The 23,333-nt window shown below is 37.4% G+C and overlaps 1 protein-coding gene across 8 annotated transcripts in view; it reads right to left on the bottom strand.

The window, feature by feature from the left end:
• Nucleotides 1-23,333, bottom strand: part of ESRRG (estrogen related receptor gamma) — a 385,220-nt gene that overhangs the window by 27,263 nt on the left and 334,624 nt on the right. The gene's annotated exons all lie outside the window — the stretch shown is intronic.

Genomic DNA, 23,333 nt, shown 5'->3' with positions numbered 1-23,333 from the left:
CGTGTAATTATGAAATTTTACAGCCATTACCAAGGCTGATGGCTCGTATTTCATCCTCAGCTGGACCCAATGGCTTTTAGCCACTCAGCTCCCCTTTGATGAACTACAGACAGATCTATCAGGCCCAAACAATATCCAGGCAAGGCGGCTGTAATAGCTACCTACAGATGAAGCCATAGATAAAGATAAACTATAAATCTACACACAAATGCAGGCACATTGCCTCAGGATGACAGAGGAGAGAGGATGAGACACTTGGGAAAGCTGGCGGCTTGCAGGAAGGCAACCTCCTCTCCCTCTCTCTCTCTCTCTCACTTTCTTTTATTCAATTTGGAATTTGTTTGGTTTCTTAAAGATGTTAAACACTGTTGGAAACCTCTGTATGTCTAAAAAAAATACGCATTTTTGATGAGTATACATTCTTTCTATGGGAGGCAAGGGATCACCTTATCCATCTACTACATTTGACAAAGAGGATTTATATGAGCAAATCAGCTTTCCCTCTAAATAAAAGAGTTCTAGTCAACAAGTTTGTAAATTATATTATTAAAAGTGAATCCTGTTCTCTTGCTTCTGAGACTGTAAAAGCAGAACATATTTGATTTTTAAATGCATTATCCTGACCAGATGCACAGAGGTGAAGTTACATTTTAGGCTTTCACTAGAGGCAGCACTGGAGATGCAATTTCATGCAAAATTGTCCTACATTAGTTTATTTTCAATTTGAAAATGAAAGACTTCTCAGAATTCGGTGCAAGTTAGAGGAACAAGGGGATTAGGCATGATCTTGGTACATACATCACCAAAATGCACTTTACGGAGGTAACCTCTATCAATGAGTTCTTGAATTTAAGACAGAAGGCCTTTTCTGAGTGTGCACTGTTAGTCCCTTCAAAGTGAGACATGGTATTTAGGCGCAGAAACAAGAAAAAGAGCTGCGGTGTCCTGACCAACTCTGAAAGAGTCCTGGGAACACTGTGAAAACATTAGCATGAAAACTGAATCTATTAAAACTCTTTCCAGCAGCCTAAAGATAGTCATCAAGCTGAAACGATGCTCAGGGCTAAGGCTAAAAACACACCAGGACACAGGACAGAAATATCAACAGTACTCTCTAATCCAGAATACCAATGATAGAATAGCTCAGCCTTCTCCAAAGAAATCATGACAGATGTAGAGGAGGTTTCAAGAAAGCAAAGTGGAAAAGGTAGCTGGGAAAATTCCTATGAAAAGAGTCTGAGAAAGCAGGTACTGTTTACCTCAAAATAGCGATGAATTGGAGAATACAGCAAACATATACAAATCAATGATATAAAAACACAACAAGGTTGAAAGCTTTTATTCTACTTGTCTCATAACACAGAACAAGGACCTTACAGTGAAATGCAAGAAATTTAAACTGTCAGGAAAGAGGGAAACTTTTAATTTATGGCACAGTTAGACTGTGTAACTCCTTGCCAAAGGATGTCATTGAAGCCATGACCTCAGAGAAGGAGTTGGTGCTCACATGGAGAGCCGTAACACTGGGAGATAAAATACTCTGAACCCAAAGGAAAAGAACCAAAGATGTTCTTCTTCCTTGTTTAACATAATCTCTAAGCATAAGGAATTAGAAGAAGTTTTCCTGAGGCTGTCCCTTCCTCTGAGGATGATTCTACTGGGGACTGACAAATATATGTCAATGACCTAGCATTTAGTTCCTGGTTTTCAAAAAACTGAAGTCTAAGAGTATTGGCTGCCTTTCTTCGAGGTATTTGCAGTCTACTCCTACAATTAGAGATAAGGCTAGAACAGCTTAGAGAGATGTGCCCTAGGCAAAGAATTTCAAAATCACAGCAACCGAGGTCTCACTCTGGAGCTGTGACAGTAGAAAGGGGAAAATAATGGTTAGGGAAGAGCCATGGTGTAGGAAATTTGTGTCATATACGTAAGAGCAGCAAGGTATACTTATAAGCACGTGTTTTTGCATATGCCTGTGTGCACACTGTTCTAAGCAAACTCAAGATACTCAAAAAGCTACTGAAATGAGCAAGGATTATCTCCTATTTAAATTGTATTCTTGGCTTATTAAAGATGCATTATTAAATATAAAAAACCGGCTTGCTAAGGACAAAATGAGAATGTAATCAACCAGGTCAGATCAGAGAAGTATTTCCTGAAATATGGAATAGAGTCGCAAAGGGTCACTGGCCAACAAAGCTGCAATTGAAGACAGGCAAAAGGAATGTGCGATTCAGACTTTTTCTAGTATAAAGTTGGTGCTTGGGAGGTGCTTGATATACGGTCTTCTAAGGAACGGCAGCTGCTCTTAACATTCTTTATTGAAACTGCATGCATGGACGGTATTCACTGTACAGGGTGTGAATTGATCTATTCTTTGTACTATATTTGGAAGCATCATAAATATTCTTAATAGAAAAAGAAAAAAGCAAACACTGAAAGTTTAAGTATATACAGTACACTAAAATATCTGTAATACTAAACTACACAGACACCCTCAGATTTTGACACCTGGACAACATCTTCGATTGTCTTCTTATGCTATAGTAAGTTATCTGAATTCAGTGAAGACATTAGTTAAAGCATGGATTATATAAAATTGAGAAGATTAGATGTACACAAAAAAACTCCAGCAAATCGTTTCCTTCCTCCATTTCCCATCCAGCTGACTTGTATTTAGTCAAATTAGCATCAGCTCCGTGGCTGAGCTCTGTCGTTGTACTTCTTTTTATCCTCCCACCCAATCACTCACATCACTAGATGAAAAGCAAATACAAATGTACTCAGTAGGAGTATTTTTTCAGAGAGAAAACTTCAAGTAAGAGGTAAATGCAAAGATGCTGTTATTTTTACTTCTATCAGAACCAGTAATACCAATGACTCTGCTATATCAGCCTAGTAATAATGATGATGATCACAATAATGTGAGAAAACACACATATACCACTCTACATTTTTTATTTCATAAGAGAACTGCACACATTTTTATGTACTTTGGTAAATGTCCAGTTAGAGGATTCACATCAATATTCCATAATGTGAGATTACAGCTATAATTTTTAATAAAGTATAAAAAAAGAAGTATCTGCTGGTCGGAAAATTAGGCAGTTAATTTGTGGTTTACTGCAAACTGGCTTGAAGCTGAACTGGCTCAGCACAGTGAAACAAAGTTTATTTTTGTCAAGTAAGGATTATTGCAAATTAAAGGGTATCAGCATTATATATTTTGATCTGTGAAGGATTTTCAGTATTGGTCTTAAAACATTTTACTTTTTCAAGTGATTTTTTTCCATTTGTTAAATGGTTACATGCAGATTACACATCAGTACAAAGTGTTTTTAAGAAACCTGTTTTGGAGAACATGCACAGGAAGGCTTTTGCTAAGTCTCTAAAAAACCTAACTGTCAATACTCTGACATATAGAAAGACATTAACGTAAGTGCAGACCAAAATCGGAAAGGAAATGGGGTACAATTGTATGTTTTCTCTTTTAAGATTTACCAAATGGTGCACAAATCTGTAGCTGTTATAATGCATGCCATGTTTTACACTGATTTTCTTCCCCTAGCTGAATTGTTTCTAAAGCCTATGGTTATTTTTTTCTACAGCAAATCAGCAGTTTTTCAAGAGGTCTCTGTGCAACCCAGGAGTATGACATTTACTAATGTGTTGAGATTCAGGGATTCTCTTCTGTAGAAGCCAACACTAATAAGAAAGATATGGTTCAGTGTCCTGGGTATTCTTCCCAGTTTTATTAATTAGATGGAAAGCTACTCCCTCTGGAATACTGCAAGGTATTTATTAACACTTTAGTCCACAAACTAGAGCAAATTTACAGTAGTGGAGGCAACTGTTACATACACTAGCTCTTGTTATTATCTTGGCAGGGATAAGCAGAAAAAAAGGGGGGGGTGATTATGCTCTTTTCATGATTTTTTAATTGTGCTCCTTAATCCGCTAAATTAAAAACTACAGTACAATCTTATTCAGATCACTGACAAAAAAGATCTTATCAATTTGCTACAAAATGTATGAATACTCCTATCTCTTTTAATTATACAGAGAATTAAACAGTCATATGCAATATGGTCACAGTATGACTAAGATATAAACACCATCTTTTCTGCAGCTGTACCATCTTATCCCTCAGCACCTTCACATTTTCTTCCAAGTCTTTCATCTTGTAATGCAAAGATACTCTTTCTCTCTTTATCTTCAATCCTGCCACCTTCTTTCTCTTCTTTCACATTCAGTATCAAGATCTATACCCACTGCTGTGTCTTCAGCAAACTGGCAACTGATAATGACCAGGCAGGTAGTCAATAGTATCTAAGTGACTTACGTGCTTTATGGAAGAAGCTTAGATATACTCAGATGTAGTTTATGTAACCATATGGTCCTCTCACCACTCCCTCCAACCTCCCCCCCCACACACACACTTTTTTTTTTTTTGTGTTACTTTTCTTTCAGACCCACTTATATTATCATTCCTTTGGGGCACCAGTAAGTCTGTTTATAGTCCAGCCAGTGATGATCTGTCCTTTATGGATGCACACTAGATTACCCGCTGGGCAGCCCTCTGGGCTCTGGAAAGGTTTACTTCAATTTTGACCTCAGAGTTGGGCTTCATTTTGCATATGTTAACCCATGTTCTATGTCCCTGCCATCACAAAATGTTTAGACACATATTTGATAATGGTTGTTAAAATTACATGGAAAGCATCATTGTACTCTGTGAGGATGTGCCATTAGAGAGGTCTGAAACATAATTTTAAAGTGTTAATGTTGCTGGATCATCTTTTGTTTCTTTGACTCTTTTTCTTATTCTGCTTTCAAGTCCCTGTTTCTTGAGAACCCATGTTGACCAGCCAATAACTGTGGCTTTCTTTATAAACTTCGTCTACTCTTACCAGTGGTATAAGAAGGAAGAAGCTTACTGTTTCCTCACATGTCAAAACAACATGTTTGCTGGGCTCTCAGGTAATATTGGTCATCAAAGGCAAACCTGCAAAGACTCAGTACCTGAATTGTTTGTGCAGTAAAAGCCATGTGATATAGTTCCAAAATCTCTTTAACATTAATTCACTGTTGCTGTTATTGTCTTTGTAATACAGCTCCATTTGAAACATATTCTCATGCTGTATTTATATTTTCATTCCTTGAATATCAAAGTAACAATTAGATTGACAGTACATCCCATTGAGCTTTCTGAATGAACAGGGCACACATGGCATTTGATAGTTGGTACTTGCCAAATTCAGCCTTGTCAAAGAGCTAACTAACTTATTAAAATCAGTTTTCAGGAGTATATCAAGGAGACGATGTAGGAGGCATTGATGCAGTGTGAGGTAATGTTTACAGGTAGAGTATAAGAAGACAACCTAGTCTCCCAAGTCTTCCTGTGCAAGCTATGGACATGTATATTCATACAGAAGCCTACTGTGATATTTTATTCATTTGTACTTGAAAAAATCAACTAACATCTTCAGAATGAAGAGTCTATAAAAATATATTCAATATTCTTTATAAATATTGGGATAGAGAAGATCTAACCCATAGTACATGAAAGAAAAAGATGATACACTATGCTCATATCTTTCAATCCCAGCATGCTGTGAATCATTCTTAATGTTTTAAATCTATAGCTCTTAAAGGACTCCCAAAATTGGAATTATAAATTCAGGGTTTCAGTAGAAGAAAGTTAAATGACTTGCCAAAGGTCACATGGCAAATCAGTGTTAGACTCAGTAAAGGGACTTAGTCTTAGTCTTGTGCCTTGTCACTAGATTATGGCAGATCTTTATGTCTGGCTGGCTTGAATTCAAGTCCTTGGAGGCCAGTGGAAAGAGTCCTGCTCACATCATAGGCTCTGAATCCAACCAATGTAATGAAACAGTAGCAGTATGATATTTTATCATATTTATACACACTAGCCAGTCATCACAAAAAGACTAGCAGAACATAAACAGATTGCATTTAACAGGAAGTTTAAACTGAGCAGTACAATAGAGTTTGAAATGACTTCTATTGAGATGACCAGATTTTTTTTTCCATATGCCCCAATGGAAGCAGGACTGTGCCCATAGTATGCATTTTGCATTGCATTAAAACAAACACAAAGTAAAAGTAAGATCTTAACTGTGTAGTGCTGACTTTATAACACTGAGTAAGAGGGTCAAGTGCGCTAGTGTTAGAAAACTGTAAATAGACATTGATATTGTATTGTACATATGAAAATACATAAAACACATTTAATTAACTCTAGGTTGTGACACAACCTGACAATTTAAAGCAGAAATTTCAAACCTATGCCTGACACCTTTGGAGTCATTTTGATCTCTCAGGAAGATATATATTTAGGCCAGATTTCTATATATTCCTACGTATTTTTTTAATGTTTGAAAAATGCATATTATTTAACCAATTGTCTAGAATGTCTTTTGGAGAAATACATATTTATTTTTAAACGCAATCCATATATTATTTACTCAGTGGATGAGAACGATTTCAAGAAAACCGTTCTGGTCCATCAAATAAATACATATTTATAAATGGTTTGTAAAATGCATATTATTTAGTCAATGGACTGTAATGGCTCTGCTGGTGCCATTACATGTAAATATGTAATTAGCCACATATTAAAAAATCCCTATAAAATTTCTCTGAAAAGCATTATCTTCCCATGTGTCAATATACATTTTCTTTTCTATTGTTATTATTTTCTTTTTCAATGTATCAAAAGTGATTACCCTATGTTTATGACTCAGGTTTTACCATATTTTAAAATTGAGCTATCTTTGAAATTATACAGACCATGGAGTTGAAATCCACATTTCTTTCCTTCAAAATTAATATTATCTATTTCTTATCCTGAAGTTGATCCGCCTCGACAGACTCTTGCTACCAGTCCCACAGATTGCAGTGAGATTCTGCCCGAAGCACAGCTTCATTTGCAGCACCAGCGCTAACTGAGCACTCAGGCCAGCAAGGAACCGATAGGATCTGCTGCAGTTTTGTGTAGTTCTCACACAAGCTTCTCCAGGCTGGCAACCAATGCACCTGCAACACTGCTCGACGCCCCTGGCTAAGGCTTGCCCATTTTGTTATCGTGCCAAACCTTTTCTCTCCCCTCGTCCCTCTCACGGGGAATTTTCTGCAGAGGCCTAAAGATCCCCCAAATCTCTTTTTCTTGTGAAAGCGAGAGTGGGATTTGAAATGTACAACTCCAGGGAAAAACCTACTTTATCTCCCAGACCAGTATGTGTTACTCTTTGAAAGCAGGTACCTTAATAAACGCAGACCTCACAAGCGCTTGGGAATTTGCTAAGAACAAACTTTCAGACAGGAATGAACAGTGCCATTTTTAATAGTGCAAATTTGTGCTGGAGTAAGTGTCATATATTAAGATGTAAATTTTATTCTCTGAGCTGAATACCAGGTGATTAATTCTGATAGCATAGTGATCAATTGGTACAGATGCTGCACCTGAGTAATGTTTGTTTTTGTACACAAGGTAACAGAAGTGCACCACTAACACAGGTGCCACTCGCATAGCTACGCAACATTTTTGATTTCCTGAAAACACTGATCACACTGGTGATAGGTTATACGTAGTCCTGCCAATTTTTTCAATTACACCTATTATTGATTTGATGAAAAAGCAAATTAAACATACCAGGGTGGTATGTAAACTGGTTAGACAGAACATAAGGTTCTAGTACCGAGCTTCTTAGGCATGTAGCCTCTGCATGCAGTTTTCCTCACCGAAGTCTCTGGAGGCTACAGAAAGAGGGGGAGCTTTCACAAGAGACCTAGTCTAGCAACTGAGGTTTAAAACACCCAGGAATATGTTAACATAAAAGAGATCTTGGCAGAAGAAGTGCCAGGAAGCTCATACTTTGACAAGGCCACAGAGCAGAAGCTGCTTCCCTTTAAATCTGGAATAAACTTTTTGTTTTCTAAAAGCTGCTACAGATTTACGACAGTTTAACAATAAAATTTGGCCCAAAGATAGTAACATCTTTTGGTTCAAGTTGTAAGAAGAACTGTTTATCAACTGACGTTGCATTTCAAGCTGTCTAAATATCTGGCGTGCGAGAACAGACACTGTAGCTCACAAATATTCCTTTTTAATTTCCCATAATCAAAACCCAAGAGTTTCTGATGCAAAGAATCACTAACATGCAGCAATCACACACCAGTTTACGTGTTCACATTTGCCTCCGTCCCTTGGCTTCTTAACATCTTACTGATCGCCAAGGCGCTCTAAGCGGCGTGGAGCCAAAAGCAAGCAGGTATGCTTGCAAGCAAGTCTCTTACCTAATTCCCATTCAGTTCACTTAGGAAGTCTAAGCAAACTGGTACTGTGAAAATTATTTTCTTACAGAGAGGAGCACGCCAAAAGTCACTCCCAAACACCTGAGGTTTAGCTTCTCAAAAAGAGTTAGCTGAAAGTAACATTACTGAGAGGACACTGCGGCGGCAGATCTTCCTAGGGCATACAGCTCTTGGCAAGAAAAGCCTCGGTGCAGTTTCTTAAGGTCAGATACAGTAAGTCTGCTCACTGGCTTTGGAGCACTGGAAACCTACGTAAGTCAGCACAAGCCTCGAAAATCCTCTTTCCTGATTTCTGCGTAGCCACTTGTGTCACAGCAGACAGGCAGCATTTTGAGCTCGCTCGCTCTCTCCTGTCACTCGGCACTGAAAGAGGCCCCAGTAATACAATTTCCAGTGAGCCAAAAGTCTCGTTGGCCTTAGTGGCCTGCCTATGTAGGGACTGTACTTCTAGGTTCTGCACTATTCACTATCAAAATAACATCACTAAATGGGTGAAAACTCTGCTCTGGTTAAGGTACGTTTTGTCGTTCTTTCATCGCTGCTGGTGCCAAGATAACAGCCTATTTCTTTGTCTCTCTTAAAAAGCATGTAAACTGCTGTACACAAATAGAGCTGTTAATGGAAAGCAAGACACCGTGAATCAGACAATAGACATATCAATTAATCCCTGGGATACACATGAGGCAATCAATTTTCCCAAATCCCAAATCAATTTAAAAAAATAAAGAAAACAATTTGAATTTGCACTCCCTTAAAAAGAAGGGGATGGAGGGAGGAGAGAGATGGAAGCGAGTGTCCCAATTACTGCACATTCCTGTGCAGTGTCTTTCTTTACTATGCTCAGAAAATTCTTAATATAAGGCAACCTGCAAAAACTGTGAAAGCCAGGTATCCTTTCTCAATGGAAAAAATAAAGTTTCAGATAAAAATGTCTAAAAGGAAAAAAGAAAACAGAAGTGAAGAGGAAGAATAAAGCAAGTATTAGAAAACTTTTGAATTTCAGACTTATACATGCAGCTGATATCAGGAGAGGTGTAACGTTTCTGTTTCTGCACCTTTCCATACACTGATGGAAGTGATGTCCTACAGTGTTTCAAGTCATTTACTGAAGTTTGGTGATGGTAGTAGGAATGTTGTTAAGGGAAGTAAAAAAAGCAATGTCCATTTGAAGCTTGTCTGTGAACTTTGCATGAACCGCCAGGAATAATGTAGTGTGATGACAAGCCAGTTATACCTTCCACTAAATTTGCTGTCTGGAATGAACTGAAATAGTGTTTGGTTTGTGTAATTACGTCCATCTATCTTTATATTCCAGCGGCATATCGCAAATTGAAAATACTAAAAATTGACTGTTGGTTCTGATATTTAATGATTGCCAAAGACAAGACGATGATTTATTGGTTACTTACCGATGTGACACATTTGCATCTTATTAGACGGAGATTACTATTCCTTAAAATGCGGACGAGGCCTGATCATGTCTGATGGATTGATTTGATTTGCAAATGTAATCAAACTAATAAGAGGGAAAAAATGAGCAATAATGCCTTGTTTTTCAACTGGCAATCACTCCCCTGCCAACAACGCTGATATCCCTGACTAAGCAGCCTTCGCACAGTCTTCCTGTCTCCTCAAATAAACAAAGGGATGCAAAGAGCTTGATAAGGGGATAACGAGCCAAGTATGGATGTAACATGGAGCAGCACTGTACCAATGTATCAATGGGAGTAATAGGATTGAACTTACTGTGCCTTCTAGCCTTAAAAAGCAGTAAGCCATAAAGCAAAGAGCAAAACAAAATGACAAATAAAACCCTCTTTACAGAGTTTGAGAAAAGAGCTCATTCAGAAAAAAAAAGGGGGGAAAAAAAGCTGTTTTAATTTAGGGAACCCCTGGAGAACACTCATCACCAGCACAGAACTCACAGGATCAATCCCTAGAACTCTCCAACCTGATGGGAAGCTGATTTGGGAAAGCATTTTGGACATTATGATTCCAGCAACTGCAACCACTGTCCATGGCGAGAGCATCAGAGAACATTTCCAGAGGCATACCAGATGGTACCTGTAAATCCTCCAAAATCATAAGTGAAGGCTTTCTATGGGTTTTTATCTGCATCATACAGATAATATAAGCAATTAAATAATATATTTTACCATAAAAAGTCTAGCATTCTGGCTACATGCTGATGTTTCTGCAAAGGGCTGAAATATGGTTCTAGCTAAAAGCAGGCTCTTATTCTGCTTGCAGTAAGAGAACCTAATTCTCCCCAGTAGGATTCTCTTTCTTGTTAAGAAAAAAAAAAAAAACTTTATGAAAGGAATTGCATGAAGTCTCCCACTCCTCACTGAAACAAAAGTGGTAAGTCAAGCAGAAGGCAAATAATAAAGTTTTGAGGTTCACATAGGTTTTAGATTGTGACCTGCATATTTAGGGATTTATCCAAATTGACTGTTGGTTCTGATATTTAATGATTGCCAAAGACAAGACGATGATTTATTGGTTACTTACGGATGTGACACATTTGCATCTTATTAGATGGAGAGCTCCACCTCTGGCTTATCCAAAAGCTCACCAAAATCAAGGCAAGTTTTTCTACTGACCTAAATAGGTTTTCAACTAAAGCTTTATAAAAGAGGAAGGCTCAAGTGTGAATGTTGACAGCTGAGGATCTGATCCTACAAATATTTAGGAACACAGAGAACTCTGCACAGTGGAAATGTCTGTGTAAATAATGTAATTATACTACTTAAATATTTTCCAGACTGATTGCTAATTTGCTTCACTAAGGGATATTGGATAATGTAAAAAACCTTGCTTTAGGGAATAGCCATTATAAAGTGTCAGGTTAAAAACAAAGTTGAATATATGGCTCCAATTACCACGCTCAAAGACCTCAAAATATTTTTATAATTTAAAGTTTCACAGCTCATGTAATTTATACTTATTTTAACAGTGGAAAAGCATCTCGGTCAAATTCCAATTAAATAATTACATTTTGCCTACCTAAAATTCTCACTGCATTTTTAATTGCAGAGGACACACTTCACTGCTTCTCCTAAATTGTTTAGTGTTGCCATTCAGTACATAAATAGCTACCGCAGAGCGAGTACACTTGTCTGTAGCTATCAATGGCAAATTCTAGTTCACCTTAGTGGCTTCAGTATTGGAACTCATGATATCCATGGCAGCATATGTCCATATCTCTACCTGCCATAATCTCTTCTTAAGTGTATTTTTTTCTCCAAGCTGGTTCTCCACAAGATTGTATATTTGTCATTGATTGTGACCGATGACTACATGAATATGCAAATACTCATTGTTAACACCTTCTTCTCTTGACATTTTCTCCTGAAACACCCATCTAAGTCTCTTCTCCTGCCCTCTGTAGGTAGTGCCTGAATTATCCTGCGTAGTATATGCACTGTTCTTCTGAACTGTACTTAGATTTTCCAAGTGGTGCTTTTCTGAAGCACACTGCTTCAAAAATGCCTTATGATTATAAAGCCCAGGGTGTGCTTCTGGATTTATATGCGAGGATTATAATACGCAGTAAGAGTTACTCACCATTTTTTAACTGCTAGGTCAATCTGCATACACTGTGAACTCCAAATCATGTTGAATATATTAGGTAAATTGTTCAGCATAAGTCATTAGTGGAGCCTGGAAAAAGTGCAGTAACTCGAAACTCAAAGAAACTTGCAAAAAAAACCCAACAACCAAACCAAAACAAACCAAAACAAAAAAACTCCTACCAGTTCTACTGAGTGAAGCTCATCCACAGCTCACATTGCATACTTCAGGTTAAATCTTTATCTCAAGATTCACTGGCACTAAGCAAACACTCCTGAATCTACACAAATGCTATCTTCATCTCTGGGAAACTTACATGCAGTGAAAAGTGAAAAATTGACCACCAGGTAGAATGGCTTTCTATAAAAGATCAATATGGAGAAGAAATCAAAATTCTTCTCCACTCCAAATGCAGTTAGTGCAGGACACAAGGACCATTGCAACTTGCATAGTCTACACGATATAGCTTGAATCACAGCAATTCAGAGTTTGATGCCTGTTTATTAAGGCAGGCATGGTGTTATATAGCACAGGTATAAAAAAATCTTTGGCTAGCAATATACCCTACAGCCTGTTAATGTTTGATATATGCATGTAGGTAAGTGCAGTTGCTTTGAACAAACACATGAGCAGCCATCACACACAAAGCTGTTCCACCTTATTTTTCCGATGGATAGATGCATGCAAACTGCAGATTTGCCTCTGCTTCTTCTCCGCTCTCATCACAACTCTTTGCCATTGTGTTTGAGTGTAGACAGTCCCTGTCATGTAAGGATCTGGCTAGTTAGTAGACTCTTCAAGTGCCATTTCCATTGAATTTGGAGCCATCTGCATCTGTAGGTGGATCTCATTTCAATATTTGATTTCACCTCAACTTTTAATGCAATTTGGAAACTGATGGCGCACAACATGGCAACTGAAGACACCCTGGGGAGAAGGTTCAGAGCAATACTGTGAAATTTCCACTTGTCTACAATATGTGTCTCAGGAGTTTTGAGTGGAAAATCACTTGGTCAGAGCAACATATGCTTAAAGAATCTTCTCCTTATACAACATGCCCTCAAATAAAAGGCAGGTTCTTTACTTCTCATATGGAAAATTACCTAAATATTCCTGCCTGATATTAACTCCATAATATATTAAACTTGGAAGCAAAGAATTAAAATAACACGGAAAACTGACTTAAAAGCTACACAGAAATAAGTGCTCGGTCTAGATAATTAAATACACGAGCATTCATGGAGCTGAATTCTTTGGATTCTCGGTCTCATATGTTTCTTGGGTTCTTCCTCCATATGTATATACATATGTGCATAAATTGAGTATTGCTCAACAAAGCAGCTTACTAGCAGTGGAGACATGAGTTCATAAAGCTCTTTTATGATTCAGCTGATATAGAAGGTGATTACTGCAGACTGACTTTTAAAAACTGCTGACTATGGTGATCAGATTGGAGCAAGTCTTGCCATTACAACCCAGATACTCCTCTGCCACCCCTATACGGTATATAACCATGCCCAGGTCACCACGTGCCCTGACAGAAACGTGCTGACTGGCTAAGGCGGCATTGCAATTCAGGTAATTAATCCTATTCTAATGTAGGTTAAGCAGGTGTGAAGCCTAACTCATCTAGAGAGAAAGTAGACACTCCTAGAGGCACCCTGAGAATTATAGTATTTAACTGGTCTCGGATAACTTTAGGAAACTAGATCACCTTGTGCTGCTGACCCAGTCACACAGGTGTAGACCTGTCTGCTCTAAATCCAGTCTGAGAGTGACTGGCTCTGTGTCCCATCCCTCCTCCCATCCTGGATTTACAGTATCAACACACATGATGCGAAACCTGCCCTTTTCTTCCCCACCCGTAACAATGTAAATATACTTGTGTTGAAGGCTACATTAGATGATTAAAAGTCACTTGTTTAGTTTAAAATAGACTAACTGGTTACCCTGTTAAGAGGGCTATGTTCCTTTAATTTTACTTCTGCATTCCCAGCACGTGCTATGATCCTTTCATTGGCCAATTTAAACAAGATGTAATATTTGTGATCTTATTTCTGACACAGCCTTCAAAAACTGCATTGGAATTTTAAAACTCACAAAATTTTCTTTGTTTGGATGTCTTAAAACTCTGATTCTGGTTGAAAAAAACTTATTCTTGTAGAGAAGAGGAGTCTTATAACTACAGAGAAGATGATACTTATTGTACATATATGATAGTTCACTTCTGTGGCATTTGCCTCTTACATAAATTTCTTACGAAAAGGAATAATTTTAAGATTTGGCCCAGCTTTATTAGTATGTTTCTGGGTAAGGTATCTTCCTGCCTTGTGGCCATTCATCCTCATTTACTTGTAAGAAGCCAACCTTCCTTGAATTATCTACTGTACAGTTATGGAAAGTTTGGAAAAGGAAGCCCCTTCAAAGATTATTTCAGAAATTTTAATTAGTTTGTACAGCACACTCCTATTTGGCAGTTTTTTAATATGTTTTGGCAGATGAACTAAACAAGGGCAGGAAAGAGAACAATTTTAAAGAAATAACTTGCATGTAAATCTTATCTAGGCATCTTCTATATGGCTCTCCAGACACCGTCCTGCTTGCAAAAGTCCATTTTCACTAAAGTCTCAGATTAAGACAGCTTACAAAAGAAATTGAGAATATAGCAAAATTTCAAAGGTTAAGATACATTTAAATTCCCTTCCCTCTGAGCCTCTTGTTGGTTCAGAATAAGGAAAACTGTTACCGAGCCAGCTGCAATATACACAGGTCTAATCTAGTAAACCCTTTTGTCACGCAAGGAGTGAGTACAGAGGTGAGTACTGTTGTCCTCTAAATAGAAATACTTGCTTAAGGCTTGATTCTGCACATTGCTGCAGATTCTTTGAGGTGGTGAGTACACACAGGGAACACCAAAAGCTCTCAGCCCCTGCTGATATACTGATTACTGATGTGCGTTTATCCCTTCAGGGCCGGATCCTTAAACAACAGACTGGCACAGCACATTCAACTTGTACTCCCACACCAACTGATCCTATTGAAGGCTCTCGGCCACAGCACTGTCTCTATAAATTAAACGGGCAAAGTACCATTTCTGTTTTCTTTTACAGATGCTTCTTGTAATGCCTGAGCACCAAATAAGATCAAACCATGGTTACTGGGGGTCTAAATCCAGATGTGCTAAAAAAAATGGATTAAAATTTGTTCAGTTTTCTCTCTCCTTTCTTCTGCTGAGCATCAACTTTGAACACCCTTAAACATGCAACTTGCAGCAGCCTATTTTCAGCCTTACGGTACCTCAGTAATACAGTCTCTGCAAGTTAGGAAGCAGGCTGTATTAGTTCATTTACAAGTCATCTAGAGTAACAAAATGCTCCTGATTTTGCTAAAAAAATAATAGGAGATGCTAGATCTTTTTATATTCTTCCATTTAAGAATCAAGTAATAGTTATTTTTGTTTACAGAAAGAAATGAAAAGCACTGGCATTCATTATTGTTGATTTGCTCTCTTTTTAGTAATCATTTTTTATTTTTAAAGGGCCACAGGAGCGAACAACATAATACAATGGTAGAAAGCTATTTACCAATTTAGCACCTCATTATAAAACTACTCAGAAACCTCTTTGTCTCTTGTTTAACATAATAATTATTGGAGGCAACAAAAGTGGATCCCACACTTGCACCATGATTAGCAAGTGATGAATCTGGGTTGAATATATTGCATTTTGCTAACTAAACCTTCTGCTATTCCACATCTTCAGCCTAAAAAACACCAATTTTAAGAGAATAATTTTCACTCCCTGTTTAAATGCATGTTTCCAAATTAACCAGTGATATTCTATAGAAACTGTCTCTCTTATGCTTGAAGTCTCCAGCTGCCACACAATTTATATCTCTTTCCTCTCCTCTTTGTTTTTCAGCCATTTTCCCTGAATGTCAAAGTCAATTTAGTGCATTTCACTTTGCTGAATAAATCAGAGGCGAAATCCTTGCTAAAAGTGAAAATTTGATTTGCTAAAAGGAGCTTAGGGCAACTATTAATCAATATATCCAGAGTGTCAAAGCTAAGGCCATGATAGACATGCATTCATTTGGAGATTGGTTGAGGCAGATAAAGGGGGAAAACTGAGGGGGAAAAAAAAAAAGTGCAACAACCAGACAGTGTAGTGTGTATGTTCAGGGCATGGGTGGAGGGAGAAGACTGTTTAAAAAAAAGTGTATGTGTGTCGGGGGGAAAGACGGTCACTAGGAAAGAAAGAACAAGAAGAGAGTGCTTGTATATTAATAAAAGGTAGCCTTCCTAAAGATGTGAAGCTATGGTTTAATTGTGATCTTGAGAGAAGCTGATTTTAATGAAGGATTCAATCAAAAAAAATTTTTTTAAAAAAGTAAAGTGTAAGTTTGAGACAACTTTTGCTGAAGATTATTCTGCTGAAGATTATTCCTAAACAATCTGTTCCAATAAAAAAGAAAAAAAGGTCTTTTAAAATAAAAACAAGCATGTGGATGGTTCTGTAAAAATATCATTTCAGTCTTACTGTACGTTTATTTTCTATTACATACTTTTAAATGATGTTGTGTTTATATGCTGGGTTTTTTTCTGTAAATTTAATGCTAATAAATGATGCCTGAATTGACGGTTCTGGAAGCTAACATGTGCTCTTTACCCCAGCAGAGGTATGACTAATAGTACCAGTAACTTCCTCACCTCTCCAGTGCTGTCTGTCTCAATTGTGAACTGGAACTAGTCTTTTCTGATCAACAGACACACTGAGAGTGTGCACATCTCTAGTTGCACATAGGGCATATTCCTTTTCCTACTGAACTCAGCAAAAATTTTGTCAGTGACTTCAGTAACAAATATATCAAGAATAGTCTGCATTATATCTCAGGTGGACATACTGTTTTAAAATAAACAAATGGACCTTTGTATAACTACCTTCTACCACATTGCACATTCCTGTTTTGTTTTGAAAATACAGCGGACATGCTGATTCATACCTCCATTTATACCTCAATCCTACCTCTTCCCTGCCTCGCAAAATCACTTGCACCTCCTCTGTGGTATTATCTTAAAGGTGTTTCAAAAGTGAGAAAAAAAAAGAAAAAACACCATTCCTAGCAGTTCGACTGATGTTAAAAATACTCATGTGAAAAACAGTGCGGCAGCTGAACTGCTAGCATTTTAATACACTGTTGTTCTACTCCGCGCAGAGTGGCTTGATTCGGTGGAGTGATCTACATGCTGGCAGTGTCTAGCAGTTCATCTATGCTAAGGCTCAAAGACAAAACTGATAGTCAACTGCTGATTTCTCCTATCGTACAATTTAGCAATGGAGGTCAAGCAAGTCTGTAGTTTTTGAGAAGCCTTCTGGCTGGAATCTCTGCCTGTAGGCTCCCTCAGAGTACCTAAGTCCTACAAGCAGTGAGTTAGAGAATGTTTCGGTCACAGGGAAGAGTATGTCTGATTTCCATAATTAGTGCATGTCTGTAGAAGGAGTTAAGAGAAGAGCAGATAGTGGGTTTTGATAGACAGAAGGTGAAGAGAACCTGCAAAGTGTCCAAGACTGAGTAGTGATAAAGGGCAAGATGTCCTGGTTCCCCAGGAGGCTCAAGTTATTATTACTATAAACCTCTTGGCATGAAAGAGCTCCTACTCCATTCCATGTTACAGGAGCAGTAAACATCACATTAACATGTCCACCTCTCTCTAGATTGACAAGCACCCTGTGACAGTGGACTCTAAGATAGCTGCAGCAGTGGCTGTATCTCTGAAATGGTCCTGAATTCAGCTAGCAGCAGAAGACACTACAGGAGGCCTCAAATTTAGCAGAAACAAAGTAATTTTACAGCAGCAGGCAGCATGGTACAGACATACAGGCAGACACCTATTTGCCTTGCAGAGCTGAAATTCTGTATTAGCTGCCCAAATGACAACTCAGAGGATTTGGGCATAAACAGGATGCTAATTAGAGCTAAAAGATATGTTATTTTATACACCATGTAATTCCAACACATGATTTCAGTCTGTTTTTGGAGTCCTACAGACACAATTGTTACCATGAAATAACATTCAGCACTTTTTCATTCTCATTTGAACACATGCCACATGTCCATTAAGATACAGACACATATACATATACAACTATGTGCATGGGAACAAGTACCTATGCACCTAAGGCATACCTGCATGGATATACCATGTATGTATGCTTTTATGCTTTCTTGAAAATTAGCTCTCCAAAGATGTTTACTTTTTCTCTTTTGTCACTTTTTCTCTGTACTTTTATCTACATTGGGTAATATTTCTGGAACATATGATGAGAAAAGGGCATTTTAGAAATGACAACTCTGCAGCAAGGCATGCTCTTGTTCAGTATTAGAATGTTAAACTATACCCCTGAGAGCTGCTTTATAAAGGAAAGCTTAAATATTGTCCTCTACAAAGAGTGTGCTGGAACAATAATGTTTCATAAAACATTAACATCAGCACTAAAATATTCAAAACATCCTTGGATTTGCTCCATCAAAATCATGTCCTCTTTTTTTCTTTCATACTAGCACCACTGGTAGTATCGATTTCTAAGTATTCCCCTTCTTGTATGCTGTTACTGCTAGCAAAACATGGACACAGTTGAAGATGAGCAGGCTTATTCTACCAAATCATGTAACTAGTTATTTTTGATGTATTAGCCTGATTTACTCTTTCCAAACAAATTTTTCATTTTAAGTGCAAAAAGTTGATTTCTATGGTTTTGGTTGATGTTTTTTCATGCATGCAAATTTTTTTAGAGAACATTTTGTCCCTTTAGCTTCCTGTTATGCACATTTTTAAGAGCTTAATGTTTCCTGCCTCCACTTAATATGAAAGAACATTGCATATTTTTGCTGAATGCCAATGAGACAGTTACATTACAGAAATGGTGCCTAAACGACCCTGAAACTGTGACTAGACATCAGCAGAATTCCATCCCGCGCTGGAAAAAGAGTTTAATTAATTAAATATACCTGAAATAAAACAAGCTCTCTCAAAAATACAAAGCAAAGGGTGGAAAACTCAACCACCAGTAAATATGGAATTAAGCAGCTGTCTCCTATTTAAGAGATAAATAAAATAAAATAAAATAAAATAAAATAGAAAAGAGGAAAGAGAAGAGAAGAGAAAAAAAGGAAAGGAAAGGAAAGGAAAGGAAAGGAAAGGAAAGGAAAGGAAAGGAGAAAAGAGAAAAGAAAAGAAAAGAAAAGAAAAGAAAAGAAAAGAAAAGAAAAGAAAAGAAAAGAAAAGAAAAGAAAAGAAAAGAAAAGAAGAAAAGAAAAGAGTAAAAAAGGAAAGGAAAGGAAAGGAAAGGAAAGGAAAGGAAAGGAAAGGAAAGGAAAGGAAAGGAAAGGAAAGGAAAGGAAAGGAAAGGAAAGGAGAGACGAGAGAAAAAAGAAAAGAAAAGAAAAAAGAAAAGAAAAGAAAAGAAAAGAAAAGAAAAGAAAAGAAAAGAAAAGAAAAGAAAAGAAAAGAAAAGAAAAAAGAGAAGAGAAAAAAAGAAAAGAAAAGAAGAAAAGAAAAGAAAGAAAGAAGAAAAGAAGAGAAGAGAAGAGAACAGAAGAGAACAGAAGAGAACAGAAGAGAAAAGAAAAGAAAAAAGAAAGTGAAGTCTTGCAGAGGCTCTTTAAATATAGTTACAATTTAATTAGGTCGGTTAATATGGACTTTGTCTCATCAAACAGGAGACGGCATCAGTCTCTCCCTAAGCACCTTCAGTATTTTGCTAACGAAGTTACAGTACATAGGAATATTTTAATCTGACACAAAGAACAACAATAGATCTGACTGCTGGGCTGATAATCTGCTTATCACACCCTGTGAAACCTAGCTCTAATATTTGACTGAGCCTCCATTACTCGGCAACACATTCGAAAAAGGCCAACAATGGAGCGCGAATGAAGTGGAGTGTGGAAGTACCTCCGTATCTACATAAAAGAGATTAGAGGCGACAGCGTTCCATTTTACAGCTCAATCATATTGTGTTAGCATGCGCTTATCCGAGCGCGGATGAAATTGAAAGAGAAATAAAAAAGAGTCAGGCAGATAGGAACCAGAAAAGCGAGGCATGAGCAATTTCCAAGGATTTTAAAGGAATGTAATGGCGGGGCCCTGTCATTCTTAAAAAGGGCTATTAGGGCACCATCATCTGTTCTTGTGCCCTTACGCTGCTCCAACTAAAGTCAAGCATTTCCTAATGCCATTGTGATCTTTTTCTTCTTAAGATAAGACATGGTCATGTTTCATAACAACACACTTTCCATTTATTTGATTTATTAATGCAAGGAGACTAATTCTATTTACTGATAGAGCCTTTCTATATATTTTTTTCTTTCAATATTTCCTTTTGTACATGGCAACTGCTTTTTGTTCAACAAAAGCAACGACTGAAAATGTTTCCAATAGCACAAAAATACTAATAATTTTATGAAAGTATATGAGCTTTGCATAATTTTAAAACAATTTCTAGGCTATGACAGCAATGGGAAATGGTTGGCCAGGACAGAATGCATATTGTATTATTACCTTTTTATAGATAACATCATTAAAGTACTCCCTGTTAGAATAGCAAAAAAAAAATTTTGTTTTCTTCCACAAATATTCATTTGACTTTGAATTACAATGCTTTATAGCAGGATCTTTATTAGTTATTATGCAGCTGATATATGAGGGCCTTTAGTTACAGTGAAGCTTTACTATAGTGAAATCACTATAGTAAAGAAAAGGGTATGGCTGATTTGCTGTGCTAGGTACAAATTCACTACTGGTATAATTAACTGACTCCCAAGAGATTTACATCAAGTATTTACCTGGCCCACTAAGCTGCACAGAACTTTCAAGCAACTTGTACCCCTTTTCTAACTCATCTCCTTTTCCATTCTGCTATATTAGTGCCTGCAGTAATGTCTGTTGTCTTAGAAAATGGTCAAGTAGCACCAATCCAGGCTTTTCTGCAAGTTGTTTTGTGCAAGACATTACCTGATCTCAGGCAGTCCAAGTTCAGCAGTACTTCATCACTCAAAACCAAGCTACAAATGCTCCTCACATTTACCCTTCAGCATGTCAAGCCCTTCTGCATTTTGATTTTTGTGATCAAAGACAGCCAGCATAGATTTTATCAGTGCCCTCTGTTACCAGAAGGCTACAAAAGGTTTGCCTTGTTTCCTGTTCAGTCCTTTTTTCAGTCTTCCTATACCTAAATGGGGTCAAGAAAGTTGCAGCTTTACCATGGCAGGTGTGCTTTCGATTTTACCTCGTAATACAGGGCTGCCCCATGACAGGAATGTTCCTCAGATTGGATGCTTTAAATTTTCAGTGCCACTTCATGGCATCCAGTAGCTTTTTCACATTAGCCAGAGCCACTGAATCATTTTATAGACTGCTCAGTCCCATTCCTCTGCTCTTCCCACTCCCTTCGCCCCAGCCAAATCCAAGCTGTGCAACATATTCCCAAATCAAACTGATAAAAGCTCCTCTGCAACCACTGTGGAGTGTGACCGACTTCTCTGAGCACTACTCTATCTTGGTTAAACTAACATAGGTATCTTCCAAAGATGAAATGCAAACTCACCTATTTAACTCATTTTGACTTAATTTGGGGTGCTTTATTAGCAACCAGTGTAAGACAAAGTAGCTAGTATAATATAGAGTGATGTTTAAATTAGTTTACAATTTGCTTGGGCTCATCTAGAACTGCTCTGAACAAAGCCATTCAGAAATGTCAGCTGTGTTCCTAACCACTGTAACAAATTGTTGCCTGAACGCTGCACACCTAATGACTTCAAATTAGCTTCACTGCGATATTGCCTGACAGTTCGTTACGACTGTTAGCAACATAGCTGGCGTATCATGACCAATAAATTGGTTTCAGTGTGGGCTGGGAGAGGGACTTCCATCAATTTGATTAAAGAAATTACTGTAGCATTCAAAGCATAAAGACAAACTAGTTTAAGGAGACAGAAATAAGTTAACTGTACCAGAAAAACATTGCTTGTGATACAAAGCTTGTTTATACATCATTTGCGGTATAGATAACAACTAAATTCCAACTTCATGGCATAATGACTGTTTTAGAATCTGTAGGTTGCTGTCTCTCCCCTGAAGTAAAATAAATTTCCATAAGCATACAAATTATTTTAATATTATTATTTGGTAGTTTTTGTATTTATCAACAATGACTCAGAAGCACCTACTGTAAGAAGTGGGGGCTTGTACTGCTCAGCAAAATGTAAAGAAACAGGAAGATGCAATTCTTACCTAAAGTTAATGTTTGTACAATACTAAATGCCCAAGAATTCTAGCAACAAAGTGGAAGACTGGAATATAGACAGTACGCTTTCTCTTTGAAGAATAAAAAAGATTCAGTGCTCAAGCTGTTTCAGCTGTGTTGTTTACAGTAACAGTAGAAGACTAATAATGCAATTTCTTTTGATGCTAGAAATAAAACATATTTTTTAACTTTGACAAATAGACTGCCTGGAGTATTGATTAATACTGAGGCATCCCAAAATCACATCTTAAATAACGATGTTAAATTACTCAGAGGAACTAAAGGATATCAATTCTTACATTTGGTGACTCTCTACTATGGAAATTAGAAAACTAACAAGCTTACAGAACTGCATAAACATGCCCGCTCATGTGCTAGACTAGAAAAATACCTTAAAAAACAATAAGAACTCCAAACTTTTTTGTGCAACTTTACCATTTGTGAAAGGCAAGACTGAAAACTCTGTCTACAAGCTCATGTATTAGCCCACAGAGCAAATACAAATACCCCAGCACTGCGGGAAAGAGCTCATACTTCAAATGTCATCTGAAGACATCACTCACCTTCTGTTCCTCTCTTCTGAGAGACTACTGTTGATGACCTCCTGCTTTTCTTGTTAACAAGGGTGCCAGTTACCTTTAATTTTAGTAACACATTTACGTGACATAGACCCCAGTCCACTTCATGCAGACCAAGGAACTATTAAATTGCAGGCACAGACCCGTAGGTAGAATTCAGTTCTTTCTCCTGAACTGCTGATACAACGGAGTTCTCATACTAGTTCAGTCAATGGAGAGAACAATTCCTCTGTGTCATGCCAAAATACTGAATTTTTGGTTCCTCTATAGTCAGTCTAAATTAGTGCCTTATGGAACAGAGGAGCTATCTTATGCTCAGCTACTGCTAAATCAGAGGAGTACAAAGGAGTGTTTAAGATAGCTTACTACCCTTCATACCAGGCTAATGCTCTGGACAGAAATGTAGGTTTATCTTAATAAAAGAAATTGATTTAGTGAGCAGTATGTAAAACTTATTAACACAGTAACAAGCATAGCAAGAATAATATTGTTTCCAAGGTAAGAATATTATCATCTAACCTATGGCCTGTGAATAATCCGC

This window comes from Rhea pennata, chromosome 3, assembly GCF_028389875.1.
Source record: "Rhea pennata isolate bPtePen1 chromosome 3, bPtePen1.pri, whole genome shotgun sequence".
In the NCBI taxonomy this organism is placed as follows: Eukaryota; Metazoa; Chordata; class Aves; order Rheiformes; family Rheidae; genus Rhea; species Rhea pennata.
Note: the sequence above shows the minus strand (reverse complement) of the source record. Positions and strands in the feature narration are given on the sequence as shown.